The following is a 19,833-nucleotide window of genomic DNA, read 5'->3' as shown; positions in this document are numbered from 1 at the left end:
GAATGTATGGATGTGCTTTATACAATTGATGTATGTATATGTATGGATTGTGATAAGAGTTTATGAGCCCCTAATAAAATGTAAAAAAGGAAGAGAAAAAAAGAAAATGATTAGGGCAAAGAATGTACAGATGTGCTTTATACAATTGATCTGTGTATATGTATGGATTGTGATAAGAGTTGTATGAGCCCCTAATAAAATGTTTTTTTTTAATTGCTTATAGTTTACAGTGAGTATGATTACTTTCTTATTTTATTTTATTTTATTTTTTAATTTTTTTTGAGTATGATTACTTTCATAGTGAAAAATGGGCTGGCATTTTAGGGGGTTTATTCAAGGTATTGTGACAAATTTTAAGAGAGTAGAGCTTCTCAAAGGTAGATAGTTTGAATATATTACTGAACCATAAACAAACAAACATATGGTCCTTCGCAAATTGTTTCAGCTGGTGATTCTCCCTCCCTTTCTCTTTCTGGCTGCTGGAAAACCTATTTGCCCCCCTTTACTTACAGAAGGGTTCAACCTTCTGGAAGAGACAGAACAGCAGCAGCCTTGGAGTGAAATCTGATCCTTGAGAAACAAGATGCTCCTGGAAGGCAACCAACTAGCAGCCTCTGGGGCACAGATTGCCCCAATGTACCAATAAGAACCAGGACTAGCAGGAACCAGAGTGGTGGTTCCTGATTCCCTTTGTCTTCCTCCATGGTGGGTTAGGTCAGCGGTAACATTTTTCTGTCCTTGCTACTTCACCAACACAGCTGCTTGACAGCAAGAACTTCCCCTTGTTGCACTCTCTCTGTGTCCTCCACACACACCATGACCACTCTACTGTCGAAATTAGGTCCATTATATGCACTTCATTTATTCAGTGTGTGCTAGACATTGGGGGACAGATGTTAAAGGGATACATAGATGTGACCAGTCAAAAAAATATGCCGGGCGTGGTTGTTGTGAGCTGCTATAGAGTCAGCTTCTGACTCATTGCAACACCCCCCACCCCCCGCCCCGTCCAATGAACTCTGACCCTTGTGATCCATGGCGTTCTCATGGGCTGACATTTTGGGAAGAAGATCATCAGACCTTGTTTCCTAGTTAGTCTGGATCCACTACTGACACCGGTTCAGCCTCATAGCAGGACATACATTGAGTGGCCTCAGTGCCTGTGGCATGTTGGTATCTGTGGTTGAGGCACATTGGCTGAGAACTTGGGTGTCAGACTGGAGGTGAGAATTGTACCGGTGAATTACCACTGCCCTCATGAAACAGCAACAACTACAAAACAAAAACACACACCAAAACACAGATGGCATCTCACAAACATTGTTCTGAGTATAAGAATGAAAATGTGCAGAGTACTAACTGTAAGATTCCATTTACTTCAAGTACACAGAAAACAAAACAATTCCGTAAAGGGAGGAAGAAAAGGGAGGAACAGGTAAAACAAGATACGTGAATACATGTTGGAACCATGTGCTAGCACATGAGAATCCATTATACTCCATCCTTTACTTCTGTATATGTTTGAAACGTTTAAAAAGTATTTTCCCATCGGAAAGGAAGAATATTAATTTAAATAAGAAATCCTACCAACTCAATATTAGAAAAAAATTCCTTTTTAAATTGATTGCCATGTTAATTCTCTCAAATTTCTGATATCTTTGACATGAAGATATTTAAAGAGTATGCATTTAAATTCCCTTTATTGTAATTTATAACTTTCAAGAGAGCATTTCTTGGGACCTTGAATTACTGTGAGGTGGAAAAAATAGAAAATGGAGTCATGCCTGAGGGAATTTCCAACAGTTTTTAAATGACTTGCCTCCCAAATGAACAGAATTTAATTTGCATCTATTGATTGGAGAGCTGCGTTATGAAAGGGGAGTTTAGAAAAGGATCATTTTGAAACCATCTAAAATGTCATCAGTAATAATTCTTCATTTTGTCAAAGGATTTGCCTCAGTCTTACTTAAAAGAACTGCCTCCATTCAAACATTTAAAATAAACAATCCAAATTTGATTATATTCATTTTAAGGAACACACCCTTTCATTTAATTTAATGCTTCATCATTTTATTGGGAGCTCTTACAGATATCAGATTATTCCATAGTTCATTCCCATCAAGCAGTCGTATCCCATTGCTGTAGCAACCAACTTCAGAGCATCTCCTTTCTTCTTGAACTCCTTGATATCAGCTCTCCCTTGTGCCCTCCCTCCCCCACCACATCCCCTACCCCCCAAGACTCCCTTTTTAAAACTGTAATCGGGTTTTTGGGTCATATCTTACACAGTCTAATATATCCACTCACACACAATTCTGTGAAGAGCACACTTTTACATAAATCTCTAGATAGTAATCACATTCTGAAGGAGAATTGTCCAAAGATTGGGTAGTGTTGTTTGTTTGACGATGCTTTTTGTTGGACAATAGCATACATAAAGAAAAGTGGACATAAATATACAGTATAATGAATGTTCCCAAACTAAACACTTACATACAAACAGTTCCCACCTCAGGAAACAGACCAGTCTTTTGTGAGTTCCAGTTATCACCCTCCTGAGAGTAATCACTACCCTGGCTTTAACAGATGGATTGACTTTGCCCATTCTGGATTCTTTATATGATGCAATAATGTAATGAGTATTCCTTATAGCTAGCTTCTTTCAAAAACTGTAGGCATACATGCGGATAAAATAATATACAGGATAGCAACACTTTGTCGTAATTGTTTCATTTTTGCTATAGTACTTCAGATTCTGACATTGTCACGTCACCTTATTTATATACGTATTTTAAAAAAATGTTATTTGTTAAATAAGGCCATAATTAGACTATTACTATACTCCAGTAAATAGCGGTGATTTAAAAAATTATTATTAAATCATTTTATTGGGGGCTCGTACAACTCTAATCACAATCCATACATACATCCACTGTGTAAAGCACATTTGTACATTCGTTGCCCTCATCATTCTCAAAACATTTGCTCTCCACTTAAACCCCTGGCATCTGCTCCTCATTTTTCCCCTCCTTCCCTGCTCTCCCCTCCCTCATGAATCCTTGATAATTTATAAATTATTATTTTGTCATATCTTACACTGTTCAGTGTCTCCCTTCACCCACTTTTCTGTTGTCCAGCCCCAGGGAGGAGGTCACATGTAGATCCTTGTAATTCATTCCCCTTTTCCACCCCATCCTCCCTCCACCTTCTAGGTATCGCCACTCTCACCACTGGTCCTGAAGGGATCATTCGCCCAGGATTCCCTGTGTTTCCAGTTGCTATCTGTACCAGTGTACATCTTCTGGTCTAGCCAGATTTATAAGGTGGAATTGGGATCATGATAGTGGGGGAGGAGGAAGCATTTAAGAACTAGAGGAAAGTTGTATGTTTCTTTGTTGTTACCTTGCATCCTGACTGACTGGTCTCCTCCCTGAGACCCTTCTGTAAGGGTATGTCCAGTGGCCTACAGATGGGCTTTGGGTCCCCACTCCACACTCCCCCTAATTCATGATGATATGATTTTTTTGTCCTTTGATGCCTGATCCCTTGTTAACACATAGGCTGGTGTGCTTCTTCCATGTTGACTTTGTTGCTTCTGAGCTAGATGGCTGTTTGTTTACCTTCAAGCCTTTAAGACCCCAGATGCTATGTCTTTTGATAGCCGGGCTCCACCAGGTTTCTTCACCACATTTGCTTATGCACCCACTTTGTCTTCAGCGATCGTGTTGGGAAGGTGAGCAACATGGAATGCCAGTTTAATAGAGCAAAGTTTTCTTGGGTTGAGGGAGTACTTGAGTGGAAGCCCAATGTCCATCTGCTACCTTAATACTAAACCTATAAATATATGCACATAGATCTATTCCCCATCCTCATATATAAATACGTACATACATATTTTTGTTAGGCATATAATTAGGGTAGAACTGGATAATGTACTTTTATAGTCAGCACTAGCAGGGTGACCAAAGAATTACACAACTATAACCACGGATGAGTCTTCTAGGTGCTCCAAATGCTGCCCAACCTTTGACATTTTGGGTCATTTTAGTTTGAACCAGTCTGGTTGGTTTTTGGGTCAATTTGCATTTCACTGATGACTTACTTGAGAATGTTTTCAATGTTTATTGACCGTTTACATATTCTCATTTGTGAGTTATTCAGATTGCTCCTATTTTTATTAAACTGTCTCATCTTTTGTTGTTATTTGTTTGTGGGCATTCCTTATATAATCTGGAAACAGTTATTTTGTTGGATATATGTATTGCAAATATTTCCTCTTTTGTTGGATTATGCTTTAACTCTTTTATGGTGCCCTTTGATAAACATAAACTGTAATTTTAATTTTAATATAATTCAATTATGTATTTCCATTGTTTCCACAACACTTTTTGGGGGGGTCTATTAAAAGTAGTGAAGATGTTCTCCTAAAGTTTTCTTTTTAAACTTTTATTACTCTGCCTTTTCATAATTAGGTCTGAAATAACTTGGCCTTGATTTTTTTTATAAAGTGCAGATGGATCAGGTGATTTTTTTTTACTCATATGAAAGACCATTTGACTAACCAATCTTTAATAAAAGAGATTGTTCTTCCCCCACTGCCTTGCAAATTCACCTTGCAAATCATAGCTCATGTAACAATAGGCTTGTGAATAAGACTGAGTCATTTTGAAAGACTCAATGTGGGATGTGTTTGAAAGAATGAGAAAGGGGGTAGAAGTGTGTGCTCACATGCTTAGAAACATTTTAAGATGCAAGCTTCTACCCGTCTGTCGTTGGCACTCCTACACATCATGTTAGTGATCCTGAAAAAGATAATTGCTGGATTCCGAGTCTTTAAACCAAAATTCTTCTTCTGGATGGAAAAAAATATTGAAATCATTCTATCCTAACAATACAGTAAAACTAAGCTTGAGTTAAATATGCACACTAAAAGCAAAGTTAAACAAAAGGCATAAATTACTCATAATTTTTGAGAGCAATGAACATAAATGAAATGAAACCAAACCTCCTGCCGCTGAGTGGGTTCCAAACCATAGGGTCTCTGTGTAAGGATTGTGAGACTAAATTTTATGGGAGCTGATTTCCAAATCCTTCTCCCCAGGAGCCGCCCGTGGGTTTGAACTGCCAGTCTTGCAGTTAGCCAGCGCCTCACCTACATCACGACCGCAATCAGGATAGATCACCTTTTTTTTTTTTCTACAATCAAGCAAAACCTCCCCTGCTCCCTTCTTCTGTATTCACTATTTCTCAGTTTTCTGGCTTTAATACGGGCTTGGGGTGGGGGGTCGGGGAGGAGTAGATGCAAGGATGGTGACCGCTGCCAAGCGCACCGTGAAAGGGACCAGCCTAGAAAGTGTGGGAATTATCTAAGAAAACTATAACACAGGAAACCAAGACGCTTCTTCACTTAAACACAAAACAAATGAAAAAACAAGCAACCTTGATTTGGAAACCACAGAGCTTGACAATCCTCCAGCTGGGGAAGATAAAGGGGAACTCCAGTGGCAGGTGATGGTCTGAAGCAAAACCTTTTATAAAAAGTTGATAATATCTACTGGGTGAAGGCAGCTCCTGAGGACGTGAGACGATTCAAACTAGTTTGCCCCAACGTGAGTCAGGTGTTTAACTGCTACCATTTTACTCATTTTTAGCAAAGTATATAATGAAGATTTATCACACGAAGTGCTTAGACCTTCCTTTAAAAAAACCATTTTATTGGGGGCTCATACTACTCTTATCACAATCCATACATACATCAATTGTGTAAAGCACATTTGTACATTTGTTGCCCTCGTCATTCTCAAAACATTTGCTCTCCACCTAAGCCCCTGGCATCAGCTCCCAATTCCCCCCTCCCCTCTCCTCTCCTCTTCCCTCATGAACCCTTGATAATTTGTAAATTATTATTATTTTGTCATATCTTACACTGTCTGACGTCCCACAGGGAGGAGGTTATATGTAGATCCTTGTAATCGGTTCCCCTTTTCTACCCCACCCTCCCTCTATCCTCCCAGTATCACCACTCACACCACTGGTCCTGAAGGGATCATCCATCCTGGATTCCTGTGTTTTCAGCTCCTATCTGTACCAATGTACACTCTCTGGGCTAGCTCAATTTGGAAGGTAGAATTGGGATCATGATAGTGGGTGGGTGGGGAGGAAGCATTTAGGAACTAGAGGAAAGTCGTATGTTTCATCGATGTTACCCTGCACCCTGACTGGCTCCTCTCCTTCTCGCGACCCTTTCATTTTTTACTAGTGGTCTAGTTGTTAGACGTTGGACCGTGGTCCACATGGGCGGCAGTTTAAAACCACCAACAGCGTCTTGGAGAAAAGTCCAGGGAAAAGTTACAGTCTCGTAAACCCACAGGGGATGACTCTGAGTCAGGATGTCTCCTTGGCAGTGAGCGATAAACAAAATGTACACATCCTCCAGTCTTACCTGGGAAGAGGAGTATCACTCGTGGAAGAAAAGGGGGAAAAAAAACCCTCCCTGGGGGACGGACAACAGCAAAGTGGGTGAAGGAAGACATCGGTGTAAGACATGACAAAATAATAATAATTTACAAATTATCAAGGGTTCATGAGTGGAGAGCAGGGAGGGAGGGAAAAATGAGGAGCTGATACCAAGGGCTCAAGTAGAAGGCAAGTGTTTTGAGAATGATGATGACATCAAATGTACAACTGTGCTTGACACAATGGATGGATGTATGGATTGTGATCAGAGTTGTATGAGCCCCCAATAAAATGATTTTAAAAAAGAAAAATTTAAAACTTGATGGCTCAGGACCCTCTAGCCATGTATATCAGCCACTATTCTAACAGATAAAAAAAACCCTAAGGTCCAAAAATTATAGGGGTTAGTAGGAGAGCTAAGGACAGAGTTTAGATTCCATTTTCCTCCACTGTCCCCAAACCAAAACCAAATCACTGCCATTAAGTTGAATCTCACTCATAGCAACCCTATAGAGCAAAACAGACCTGCTCCTTTGGGTTTCCAAGAAGTTAATCTTAATGGGAACAGACAGCTTCGTCTTTCTCTCTTAGAGCAGCTGGTGGGTTTGAACCACCGACCTTCTGGCTAGCAGTTCAATGTGTAACCCACTATACCACCAGGGCTTCTTCATTCCTAACTCAAGAATCACAACTTGTTGGTATCACAGAGCCAAATCACCCTCCTGGGGAATCTCTGTGCATTAATTATCTAATAAAGCCAAACCAGCCATTTCCGTACTCAGTGGTGCAAAACAACAATAATCATTTGTTGTTACTATCTCCCGTGATTTTAGGGCTTCGCGGGCTCCTGGAGGCAGTTCTTCAACGGGGCTCTCTCAGCTGTAGTCAGAGGAGGTGGAGCTGGGTCTCCTGCAGCCTCCTCCCTGGGAAGCCGAATAGTGGATCACGCGGACGTGATCAGGAGACGTCAGCAGAGGACTTATAGACGGCCTCTCCTGCGGCCTGGGTTGCCTCCTGGCAGGACAACTAGGTTTCCAGAGAAAGTGTCCCAAAAGAAATTAGGAGGAAATGTGACCTAACTGTTGTGCCCTAACTTCCAAAGTCACATCGCGTCACCCCATTCAAGGGGTAAGGAACCCAAACCCATTTCTCCACGGAAGCTATGTAGGAAGAGCATGGAATAGGACGCATTAGTGATGACATGGATGACATTGGCTCTTTGGTCACTAAGTTGGCTTTTTATATACTGATTATTTGCCCTTATCTTTAAGAAGTTTTATATTTGGGGTCTCCTCCATGAACTAAACATAATTTACAGAAATCACAAAAATACTTCTTAGAGTTCTCTTTTTTATCTCCCAGCACTCTCTCCTTTCCATTTTCTCCTTAATGCCAGCGCTAGCCAGGGAACATGTATGATTTCAACCCCACAGGCGTTCCTACCCTCCCTTACCTTGGAAGGGTCACGGAAGCTTGGGCAGCCCTTATCGCTGACAGATCAGTGTTCTGCTCTGATGGAGAGAATTACAGTCACATCTCCGGGGCCCAGCCCTTTTCTCTCCCTCCTTCCACTTTCTTCTTACTTAATTGCATCTCATAACCTGGGTTTAAGTATCATTTATATGCCCCAAAATGAGCAGCTCCTGAATCCCAGATTTTTACTTTCAATTTCCCAGTCAACATCTCCACTCTTCTCTCTGGTTCTCATGTTATAATTAGCATAGCCAAAATTAAGCCCGTGAGATTTGCCCCAAATCAAGTACCTCACACAGCCTTCTCGGTGGCAGCTAGTTACAATTCCATCGTTCCAAGCGCTCAGGTGTTATCTGTTGCTCCCTAGCCATTAGCAAATTCGAACAGCCTTATTCCTCCATCTGTTCTGAATCCGACCCTTTCTCCCTGCCCTCACTGCCCCCATCGGGTCCAAGCCGTCATTGCTTCTGGACAGAAGCGTTGCAAAGGCCTCCAATGGGTCTCCTGCACCCATGTAAGCACCGCAGTGTGTTTTTGTCACAGGAGGCAGGCAACTAATGTTAAAAATAAGAGCAGAAAAACATACACTTTCAGAAATAGCAATGACAGCTGTACATTATGAATGTAAACTATGCCACTGAATTATGCCTTTTAAAATAAGTACGTTAAATGCGGTCACGTCTCTGCTCAAAACTTTCAAAGGCACATCATCTGAGAGTAAGAGCTAATTTCCTTAGTAAAGCGTATTGACTTCTGGCTCCACTAGCTTTCTGATTTAATTCACAGGTTGACTCCATTACAAGTACGTTAGTTTCTACCAGTTCCTCAACATACCAGACAAACTCATACCTTGCGCGACGCGACTTGCTGTCCCCTCTGCCTGAAATGGCCCTTCGTGCCTCCCTCCAGCTACAACAGCCAATAACCACATAACTTACTACTTAAAAAACAAAACAAAAAAACAACCTACTTTTCAGTAAGCCTTTAAAAGGTCACCATATTTATTTATTTATTTATTTTATGTTGTGATTGCATACATATAACATAGCATTCCATGTTTCAATTAAGTCAAGTAGAACTGTACACTCACTATCACAATCAGTTTCCAATCACTCTTTTTCTATATAGACTCTTTGACATTGTCTTCCTTTTACCCACCCCCACCCCCACAACCCTGTACCCTCCTCCCCCTGGGCCCCTTATTCTACTTGCTGTCACTCTAGGTTCATCATTTCTGGGTTTCATATACCAAAGAACAGAAAAGCCTATCCCGTGGCTTCTTGAGGGCGACCTTCATTGACACAACACCTCTGAGATATACTCTACTATGAATGAACAAAAGACAAACAAAATAATACAAACACAAAGCACAGAACATTTTGGAAACCAGATCAGATCCAGCCTGCATCGTAGGAGGGATCTACTGACAACGTCGTAACTGCTCAGGTAACATTTATGCCTTTGATCTTCTGTACTCCTCTCTCCCAAACACTCTGCTTAGCGGGCACCATATTTAAATGCTCAATCGCCCTCTTTCATGATATTCTTATTCCTCTTTGTGCTTGATCTCTCTTCACACCTAAGTTGTGCACCTATCAAAATACTATATATTTTACTTTTTCAGCTGTTCTTTATCTGTTTCCTAAACTAGAATGTAAGTCAACTATAATTTGAACTCCTGCAATGCAAGGACATCAAATGCATTGAAGCCTGGGCTTTAGCAACAGAGAAATCTGTATGAAAATCCTGGATCAGCTCCACCCTAGTTTTATGCTCTGACTTTGCACAAGGGACCTAACTTCTCTGAGGAGTAGTCTTCTCAACTGTGGATGTGGCGATAGTCCTGCGAAAGTGTCAGAGATAAAGTAAACACTGAACTCAAAGTGCCACCAAGTCAGCTCCGACTCATAGTAGGGGGAGCTGAACTGCCCCTTTTGGTTTCTGAGGCTGGGAGTTTTTGTGAGATTGGGTTGCCACCACATTTTTCCTGCAGATAAAGTTGGGTTAAGATTTAATATCTTATCATTGGTTTTCCCTTTGACCAATTTCCATTTTTTTCTAGTTTTCATTATTTTCTGATTTCCTATAGATTGAGGTTTTTCTGTGTTTCTTCTGTTGTTGTTGATTGCTTTTGTATGGTTTCCAATATGTGAAATCCAGGATACATAGATCTATAGCGACAGTAACAATATTAATAGTTTCTTAGGGGCTATGCAGGGGAAGTTGGGGGAAATGAGGAGCTAATAAAAATAAGAACAAGAAGAAGGGAAAAGCTCTAAAGTTGATTGTGGTGATTATTGCATAACTCTTTTTAATATATTTAAACCACTGAAGTTGTGGTCTGTGAATATTCTGTGAACACAATTACTCAAACATAAAAGAAAAATAACTAAATTAACTTATATTTTAAAAATTAACTCAAAATTAATGAATGACTTAAATATAGCTGATTAAAATCATAAAAGGGTTAGCAGAAAACAGAACTAGTCCTTGAATATCTTTCTTTTTAGGCAATGAATGCATAGATGTGACAATAAAGCAGGAGCAAAAGAGAAACTACAGGTTAACTGGTCTTCCTCAAAGTTAAAAAATGATCTGCATCCATGAATATTATCAAGAAGATGAAGAGACACCTTACAGAATGAGAGACATTACTCGTAAGTTACATACCAGATAAAGGCTGAAAGTCCAGAATATTAAAAAACAAATCCATTGCTATAAAGTTGATGCTGACTCTTCACAGCCCTGTATGACACAGTAGAATGGCTCCTTAGCGCTTCTGAAACTGGGCATCTTTACAGGAGCAGACAGACTACTCTTTCTCCTGTGGAACAGCTGGTGAGTTTGAACCACTGATCCTCTGGTTAGGAGTCCAATGCTTAACTCACTGTGCCACCAGGGCTTCTTCCAGAATATAAAGAACCCTTAGAAACTTAACAAAAGAAACCAATAATCCAATTTAAAAGTGGACAAAGAAATTCAATAGCCATCCCTCTGAGGAAGCACATATTGCCAAAAAGCATATGAAAAGATGCTGTGTAAGGGTGGGTTACCTAGAGAAACAAAACCAGTGCTGCTTGTGTGTGTAATATAGGAAGACATTTATATCACTAAATGGCTTACACAGTTGAAGAAATGGGTAAGTCCATTCTGATTCAAGTCAGTGTAGTCGTCAATGGCTCCTGAGATTGGTAGGTGATGCAACAGGAGATAGAGGATGACAAAGACCAGGATGACAAAGCAGAGAAGCAGGGGCACAGGCTGGTGGATGCAGAGGTCCACCATTAGCCTGATGAATTCACCCGTCTAATGACGGGTCCTGAGACCAGCAGACTATACAAAAGGACATTCAGGAACCAGACACAAGATCCAGTTTCCACAGAAGGTGAAGGGCCAGAATTTCACTCTCCTAGGACTCTCTCTCTTTTATACAAAAAGGTTTATGACTCCAAGGAGGTGTCATTAGGCTGGGACACAGTTGATTGTTTGCTATCTGCGCCTATCCTTACCTAGGAGTGTCTAGTTGACATAATCCCAAATCATTACAGATGCTTAATGTCATTCATCATTAGGAATATGCAAATTAAAACCACAAAGCGATATCACTTCACAACTACTAGGATAGGCATTATAAAAAGAAAGTAATAAGTATTAGCAAAGATTAGAGATGCTGGAACATTGTTATTTTTGCAGTGGAAATGTGAAATGCTACCGTTGCTATGGAAAAGAGTTTGGCAGTTGCTTAAAAAGTCAAGTATAGAATCGTCACATGACCCAGAAATTCCACTTCTAGCTATATCCAAGAGATTGAATACAGCAACTCAAGTACCACAGCATTGTCTATTGTGGCATTACCTACAATATCCAAAGGAAGCACATGAAAGTGCTCATCAATAAAAGAATGGATTCATAAAATATGAAACAAATACTCAATGGAATAATGTGATGGTTTGAGTCTATATCAACTAGACATTCCTTGGTGAAATGGGTGGAGTCCAATCCATCGATCAGGTCACAACTTGATGGCAGTTCCTTGGGGGTGTGGCCTCTTCTGTAAGAGAGAGATCCTGAGAAGTGCTGAGTTCTCTGTGGCCGTTAGCCTTTAGCTGGAGTTGAATACTGCATCCTGGTCTGTCAATCACCTGCTGCGTCACTGGTGGATCACAGTACCCTTCAACAGTCTTCTGATGGTCGATTTCTTTGGCCAACTCAGATTTATTTACCTCTGCATTCCCACCTTATCTCTTCCAGTAACAACTGATATTGCTGAAAATCAAACCCAGAGTTGTATCATACCATATCTGATTACAATGGCAGTTTAATTCTCAACCTGTAATTGTTATTGTTAGATGCCTTTGAGTTTGTTCCAGCTCATAGTTCCAAATCAGAATAAAACATTGACCGGTCCTGCGTCATCCTCACAATCATTATGTTTGAGCCCGTGCTGCAGCCATTGTGTCAATTCATAGGTTTTAATCATTTTATTAGGGGTTCATACAACTCTTATCACAATCCATACATGCATCAATTGTGTAAAGCATATTTATTTGTACATTCATTGCCCTCATCATTCTCAAAACATTTGCTCTCCACTTAAGCCCCTGGTATCAACTCCTCATTTTTCCCATCCCTCCCCCCTTCCTCATGAACCCTTGATAATTTATAAATTATTATTTTGTCATATCTTTCTCTGTCCCACGTCTCCCTTCACCCACTTTTCTGTTGTCTGTCCCCCAAGGAGGAGGTCACATATAGATCCTTGTTACTGGTTCCCCCTTTCCATCCCACTCTCCCTATTCCCTCCCAGTATCGCCGCTCACACCACTGGTCCCGTGGGGATCATCCACCCTGGATTCCCTGTGTTTCCAGTTCCCATCCGTACCAGTGTACATCCTCTGGTCTAGCCAGACTTGCAGAAGTAGGATCCGGATCACGACGGGGAGGTAGAGGCAGGGAGGAAGCAGTTAGGAACTGGAGGAAAGTTGTATTTTTCATCGTTGTTACATTGCAGCCTGACTGGCTTGTCTCCTCCCTGAGACCCTTCTGTGGGGATGTCCAGTGGCCTACAAATAGGCTTTGGGTCTCCAATCCACACACACCCCCCCCTTCACTATGGTAAGATTCTTCTTGTTCTGATGATGCCTGATACCTGATCCCTTTGACACCTTGTGATCGCACAGGCTGCTGTTCTTCTTCCATGTGGGCTTTGTTGCTTCTGAGCTAGCTGGTCGCTTGTTTATCTTCAAGCCTTTAAGACCCCAGACACTATATCTTTTGATATCTGGCCACCATCAGTTTTCTTCATCACATTTGCTTATGCACACGTTTGTCTTCAGTGATCATATTGGGAAGGTGGGCACCCACTGATATGATTTTTTGTCCTTTGATGTCTGATAAACTGGTCCCTTCTACACCTCGTGGTCAGACAGGCTGTTGTGCTTTTTCCATGTGGGCTTTGATATTTCTCAGCTAGATGGCCGCTTGTTTATCTTCAAGCCTTCAAGACCCCAGATGCTATATCTTTTGATAGCCGGGCATTATCAGCTTTCTTCACCACATTTGCTTATGCACCCATTTGTCTTCAGTGATCATGTAGGGGAGGTGTGTCTCATGGAATGCCAATTTAATAGAACAATGTGTTCTTGCATTAAGTAAGTACTTGAGTGGAGGCCCAATGTCCATCTGTTGCCTTAATACTAAACCAATAAATATATGCACATAGATCTATTTCCCCACCCTCCTATATAAATATACTTACATAGGTAAATGCCAGTATTTAGACCTCTATAAATACCCTTTGTCACCTAGTTCTTTCTTCTATTTCCTTTTACTTTCCTCTTGTCCCACTATCATGCTCAGCCTTCATTTGGATTTCAGTAATTCTTTTCGGTTACATTGCCCTTGATCAAGCCCTACCAGGCGTCTTACACCCTCCTCGTCACTAATTTTGGATCACTTGTTGCTCCCCTGTTCCTGAGTTGGTCAGCACCATCTCCCTACCCCTGCCTCCCCCTCTCCCATGTCCCCCCAGAACCATTGGTCCTGTTGTTTTCTCCTCCAGACAATTCATCCAGCCTATCTTATCTAGATAGATCTGTAGATATAATAATAAACACCAAAAATCAAGCCATAGCAAGATAGGGGATGAATGAGAACACAGCAATGACAACAAAAAAGACAACCTATGGCCCATAAAAGAATAAATTAACTAAAAGAAAAAAAAATTTTAAACCTGTAATTAGATCAAGGTCTGATTTTTTATCTCTAGGCATGTCCTTCAGTAAGGTCTGATGGGGTGCCACACTCTGGCCCCAGAGTCTATCCTTTGTACTCCCTCGGAGGCTCCCTGCTCTGCTCTCATGGTTTCTCTGCCACATTCCTTTAGTGGTTTGCCTAGGGGTCTCAGGGTCAGTCCAGGCCAGTTACGACACTGAGTCTCCAGTGTTGTCCCCAGTAGGGCCCTGGGCCAGCAAGGGATGGCGTGTCTCACAGTGCGATCAACCATATGGTCCACTCTGTGCATTGGCTGTTCAGAGCTGGGATATCATCCTCTAGGCCTGGTGGGCCAGAATGTGCTCCACTCTCCCTTCCTCCCCTTTCATTTGCTCCTGTGTGCTCTGATCAAACATGCCCCTCTCCCCTAGCTGCAGTTCAGTGCTGTCCTCTCAAGTAGATTCTTCTGGGGGGAGGAGTCTTCTTCAAATCTTCATGCCACCTTTTCTTCATTTGGTCCAGCTTCTTGGATTATTTCCTCAGTATACAGACTGAATAAATATGCTGAAATATTCCTGACCTATAACTTTCCTAATTTTAAATCATTTAATATCCTCTTGGCTTGTTCAAATGACTGCCTCTTGCTCTTATTAGTGCAATTAAGTGTTTTGGAATACCATTTTTTACAATATTACCCATAGTGTGTTGTGATCTGTATAGTCGATTTTCTTTGCAAAGCCAGTAAAACAGAGCTAAGTTTTTCTGGTATACACTGAATTTAGTACAAATCCCTCTGACATCAGCAGTGATATATCCTATTCCACATTCTCTTCTGAATCTGGCTTGAATTTCTGGCAATTCTCTGCTAATGCGCTGCTGAAACATTTTTTTATTAATGTTAGCAAATGAACTTCAAAATAAACTTGAGGGTAGATTTTTTTATCTAAAATTTCTGGCCTGTATAGAATTAAATACAAAACAAAATAAACACAGTTTTAAAAAGTGACTTTATTTAATGTCATGAATGATAACCTAATAATTTTGCAAAGATTAAATACACATTTTATGTAGAATCTCTTTCATTCCGACTTCTGTTATTGCTCAAAATTATATAAACATTTGTTGGCTCAAAAAGATAAATGGTATTCCCAAAAGTTATGCAGCAAATGCATTCTCTCCTTTCCTATAGTGTGACTTTTAGTCCTGTAGGAGATGCTGGGTCCAATGTTCAGCGCTAGATTGTCATCCATGGGGCAATTAGCAAGCTCCATACCTGCACCTGCGTGGTTTGCAAGGGACCAGAGATAAGGCACGCTCACTCACTCGCTCACACACATGGAGCGACTAAGAGGTAAGCCTTAGTTTACTCAAGCATAGGGTTACTTCAAAAGAAATGAAGTGGGTCTGCCTCAGGAAGGTGACGACAAAAGAGGGGAGCATTGTCTTAGGGAAAGCTTCTAGAGCTTCAAGGGCACCTCCAAAGGGGTGGGGGACTGCAGGTCCACTGGTGGTCAGGCTGCTTTCAAATTAATAAGTCCATCCTTGGGTTTGTTCCACATTGGTTTCTAATTGATCTTGGGTGACAGTGGTGCATCCAAATGTCTCCAGTCTTATCTCTGGCTGGAGGATGTCCACTGACCCCAGAGTTGAGACATTTATCAGCTTTGTTATCTCTGGACCCATTGTTTGTTCTCATAGCCTGCAGAATGCTTTCCCTTAGCAAGTAGAATTTTCATTTCTAGCAAGCATCACTTGCCTGTCAGTTTGTTGTACTGTGGTGGCTTGTGTGTTGCTGTGGTGCTGGAAGCTGTGTCACTGGCATTTCAAATGCCTGCAGGGTCACCCAGAGTGAACACGTTTCCGTGGAGACTAAGATGGACTGGCTCTTCTCCGCTTCTGGAGGGAAGAACCACTGGAAACCTGATTCATAGCTTCCGAACACTGCCAGACCCTGAAGGCCTAATGAATGCAAGCAGAACATTGTCAGAGACAGTGCCGGAGGATGGGCCCCTCGGGTCCAAGGGTACTCCAATTGTGACTCAGGAGGAGCTGATTTTTCAGAGTGGAGTTGACCATGGTGACCTGAGTCAGGTAAAGCCTGTGGAGTGGAGTCTTTAAGATCTTATTTGTTGATGGGTAAGGAGAAACAACTGCAAAAATCTGATACTGATCCAAACTTGCAATGTGTGAAGTATGAATCTAGAAAGATTGAAAGTGGTCAAAATGAAATAGAATTCATAAAGATCAGTATACCGGGCATCAGTGAGCTGAAATGGACTGGTACTGGCCATTAAGATTCAGAAAATCATATGATTACTATGCCAGGAATAATATACTCAAGACGAATGGTGTGGCATTAACTGGCAAAAAAGACATTTCAGAGCATTTAGTTCATAGAAATGAAGCTGGACTCCACCTAAGCCCCTGGCATCAGCTCCTCATTTCCCCCTCTCCCTTCTCTCTCCCCCCTCCTCATGCGCCCTTGATTCTGGTTGTACTTCTTCCAAGATCTGTCCCATGAGATTTCAGGCTAGAAGCTTAAAGGGGCAGTTGTACTCGGTCATGCAGAGTTACTTGGAGTCAGATTTTACTTCACAGCACACAAGAACAATCAGTTAAGCACTGCTCTAAATTGCATCTGTACAATGACTCATTTAATATGCATAAAATTCTGTTAATAGCCACTGCCTGTCCCATTTTACCAATAAGAAAACTGAACCACACTGAGGACAACTTTGGACTAATTATCTTAGGGTTTTTGTGCCAACATGGCGCCTGTAAGAAGATATGGGGGGGGGCCGAGAAGAAAAAGATAAGGGTGGAGTTTAGTCTATCAATCAGATTGCGGCTTGATGACATCCTTGGGAGGTGCAACTGCAATAAATGGCTCTCTGGAGACCCGCCCTTCTCTCTCTCCCTGGTGGTTGGGCCCGCACTGCTGCATGATGGAGCTACCCTGTCTCATCACGTGAGCTGTGCTACCTGTGGGCTGTGCAGTGATTTGCTCTACTTGGCTGAGCCAACCCACGGACAGCGGTGGATCGAGTCTGGGTGCTATGTTGTCCCGTGACGTGACACTGCCCCACTTTATCATGTCTGCTGCCTGCGGGCCAACGCCACCTGTCTTGCCAGCAATGAAGACGCCACACTTCCAGTGAGCCACTTTGCATCACTACCCTGTGAGGCTCCACTGCAACCTGCTCCGCCATGCCCTCTGGCCTCTGCTATTTCTCTTCATTTCATCTTCCCACCACCGTCTGCTTCCTTGGCCTTGGGTTAGCGCCCGTGTGAGTTGGAAGGACCTTCTGTATATTTGCTGACCCATGGAAGTGAGTTGGACTGAGCTTTCTGTACTGCTGTGTGGACTAATTTGCTGTTATATTATTTTTCACTATACAAACTTATCCTTAAATATATTCATAAGTGTCCTGGTTTTGCTTCTCTGGAGGACCCTGTTTAATTAAGTTAGTAACTCCCTAGCCAGGTTTTGTTTGTTTTTAAACCAGATGTTATACTTTTATAGTATTGTCTATTTTAAAAAAATCTGGAAAAATATATACCAAATACTATGTTTATCTTTGGTTGGTGAAAAGACATACGATTTTACTTTTCTTTTTTTTGTAGAAGAAAATGTATAGATTTTACATTTTAAATATGTTTAAATATGGATCTTCTCTCCATTTGTCTATAATTCCCATGCAGTGACGTGGTGGGACCCTGAAAATCAAGTGTAGGTCTCTCACTCAAGGATGAGTCAAGTTCCCTACTCCTCTGTACTCAAGAGCGCCATCTCAGAAATGGTAAGAGACAGAACAGAGAGGTGTTGCCATTGGGACGGTGAGAAAGTGAGGTAGAGGAGCGGCAGGTGGACTTCCTGGCCCACAGAGGCAGAGGCCAATGCAGCTGAGAGGCTGGGGACCAGAAAGAGAGACTTGACTGCTGGCTGAAGAGAGCTGTTGCTATGGACTCGTGACGGTATCTGTAATGGTTTCTGATCCTACCTCATTAACTTAATGACTGTGTCCTTAATGATGTCTGATCCTAGAGTATTAACTTTCTGATCCTCACCTGTTAATTTTCCAATAAACTTCCATAATGATGCGTATTGTCTGTGAGTTCTGTGGCCATCGCAACAAATTACTGAGCCCAGCAGAAAAGTAGAGCGTCACAGGAGGAATGGTTACTGTCAGGATAGGAGAGAGAAAAATGGAGCTGTGTCTGACTTCTGCACTGTGGCAATTGGCCTTGGGAGTGTGGGCTTGGGTACTCCTTCTTCCTTGTACAGACGGAGGAGGTTAAATAGCGTCCCCACATTGTTTTCTCAGTTAGGAACAAACTTCTCTATAGCCTATTACATTCAAATCTCAAGGTGAATGCATTGGTTTGTAATAACAAAGGGGTACTACTTCGTGAGACATAGAAAAGCATTATTTATTATTGATGTATTTTTATGTCAAAATGCTTTAGTGGATAAGATAGTGTTTCTTTAAGGTTTTTTATGCAAAGAAAGGTACTCTAGTTACTACATACTAAAATAAACATTTAACTGACTAGAGATGAGCCCTATCCCTTTGACTTAGGAACACCTTAGACTCAAAGAAAGATTCAGGACAAGACCTCATTTGTAATCCAGGGATTTCCTGTAAACCATTAACAGAAGCTACTGTTCATTGGTTATGAAATAGAGACCTTAAAGAACCATTGTGTTGTGATTTAGTCTCATTGGAAGACATGTCTTTATCATTTCCAAATATAATACAATGGCTTGGTGAAGCTATTTGGGGGGACCTTCTATAAGCTAGTTACTGCTGTGTAAAACAACACCCAAAATTTAGGGGCTTAAAGTAGCAATCATCTATTATTTCTCTATATGGGCAAACAAAGTGGCTCGCTAATCTGCCCTGGCTCCACTGTCAGTTGACAAAAGTCCCTCTGACAAAGCCTGGCGAAGGTGCAGAAAACGAGGCCTTGTGTTTTCATGGGAACAGCTGTAGTGTCGCATTTGTGAGGTGGAGTTGTTGCTACAATTTTGTAAGAATCCACAGATATGCAATGAGATTAGAGCAGATTCCCAACCCTGCTTGTGTATTGAAATCACCTAGGAAGCTTTAAAACTTCTTCTAGCCAAAAGCCTGCCAAGCAAGGAAAGCCGGATCTCCGAGAACAAGACTCAGGACACCAGAGGATGTTTGTAACACGCAGTCAGGGTGGCGAGTCACTCACCAGAAATGTAGCTTAGTTAGCACATTTTCTCAATGCTATATTGACAATACAGCTAACCTCGAAACGCATGGTCTTCAACGTCCAAGCAATGGAACAGAAACAGAAAGTAGTTCACTTTGGGAAGTCTCATAATCACTCTTGTCACACAGAAGGACTGGGGGACAAATAAGCTGGGCAAGACTGTCTTTCTTTGGACAGACCCGGTCATTTATGAAATTCGCTCCAAACACACTCCTGGGATTAACTTCCCGTCACCTGCTTGCAGCACATCCAAACACTCATATTTTATGGGCTCTTCTTCTGAAAGGAATGGCCCTCGGATGTGGTAAATTTACATTTCCCTCCCACTTCTCAGTTGGAAAAAGATCTAAGAACTCTGAAGTGAGGGTCAGAGTTCTGCAGGTAATTTGGAGTTGACTTTTAGCTTTGAATCCAAGTTAAATATCGATTGAAATCTCAACCGAACAT

The sequence above is a fragment of the Tenrec ecaudatus genome, chromosome 12 (genome assembly GCF_050624435.1).
Source record: "Tenrec ecaudatus isolate mTenEca1 chromosome 12, mTenEca1.hap1, whole genome shotgun sequence".
NCBI lineage: Eukaryota > Metazoa > Chordata > Mammalia > Afrosoricida > Tenrecidae > Tenrec > Tenrec ecaudatus.
The sequence above is the reverse complement of the archived record's forward strand: the minus strand, read 5'-3'. Positions refer to the sequence as shown.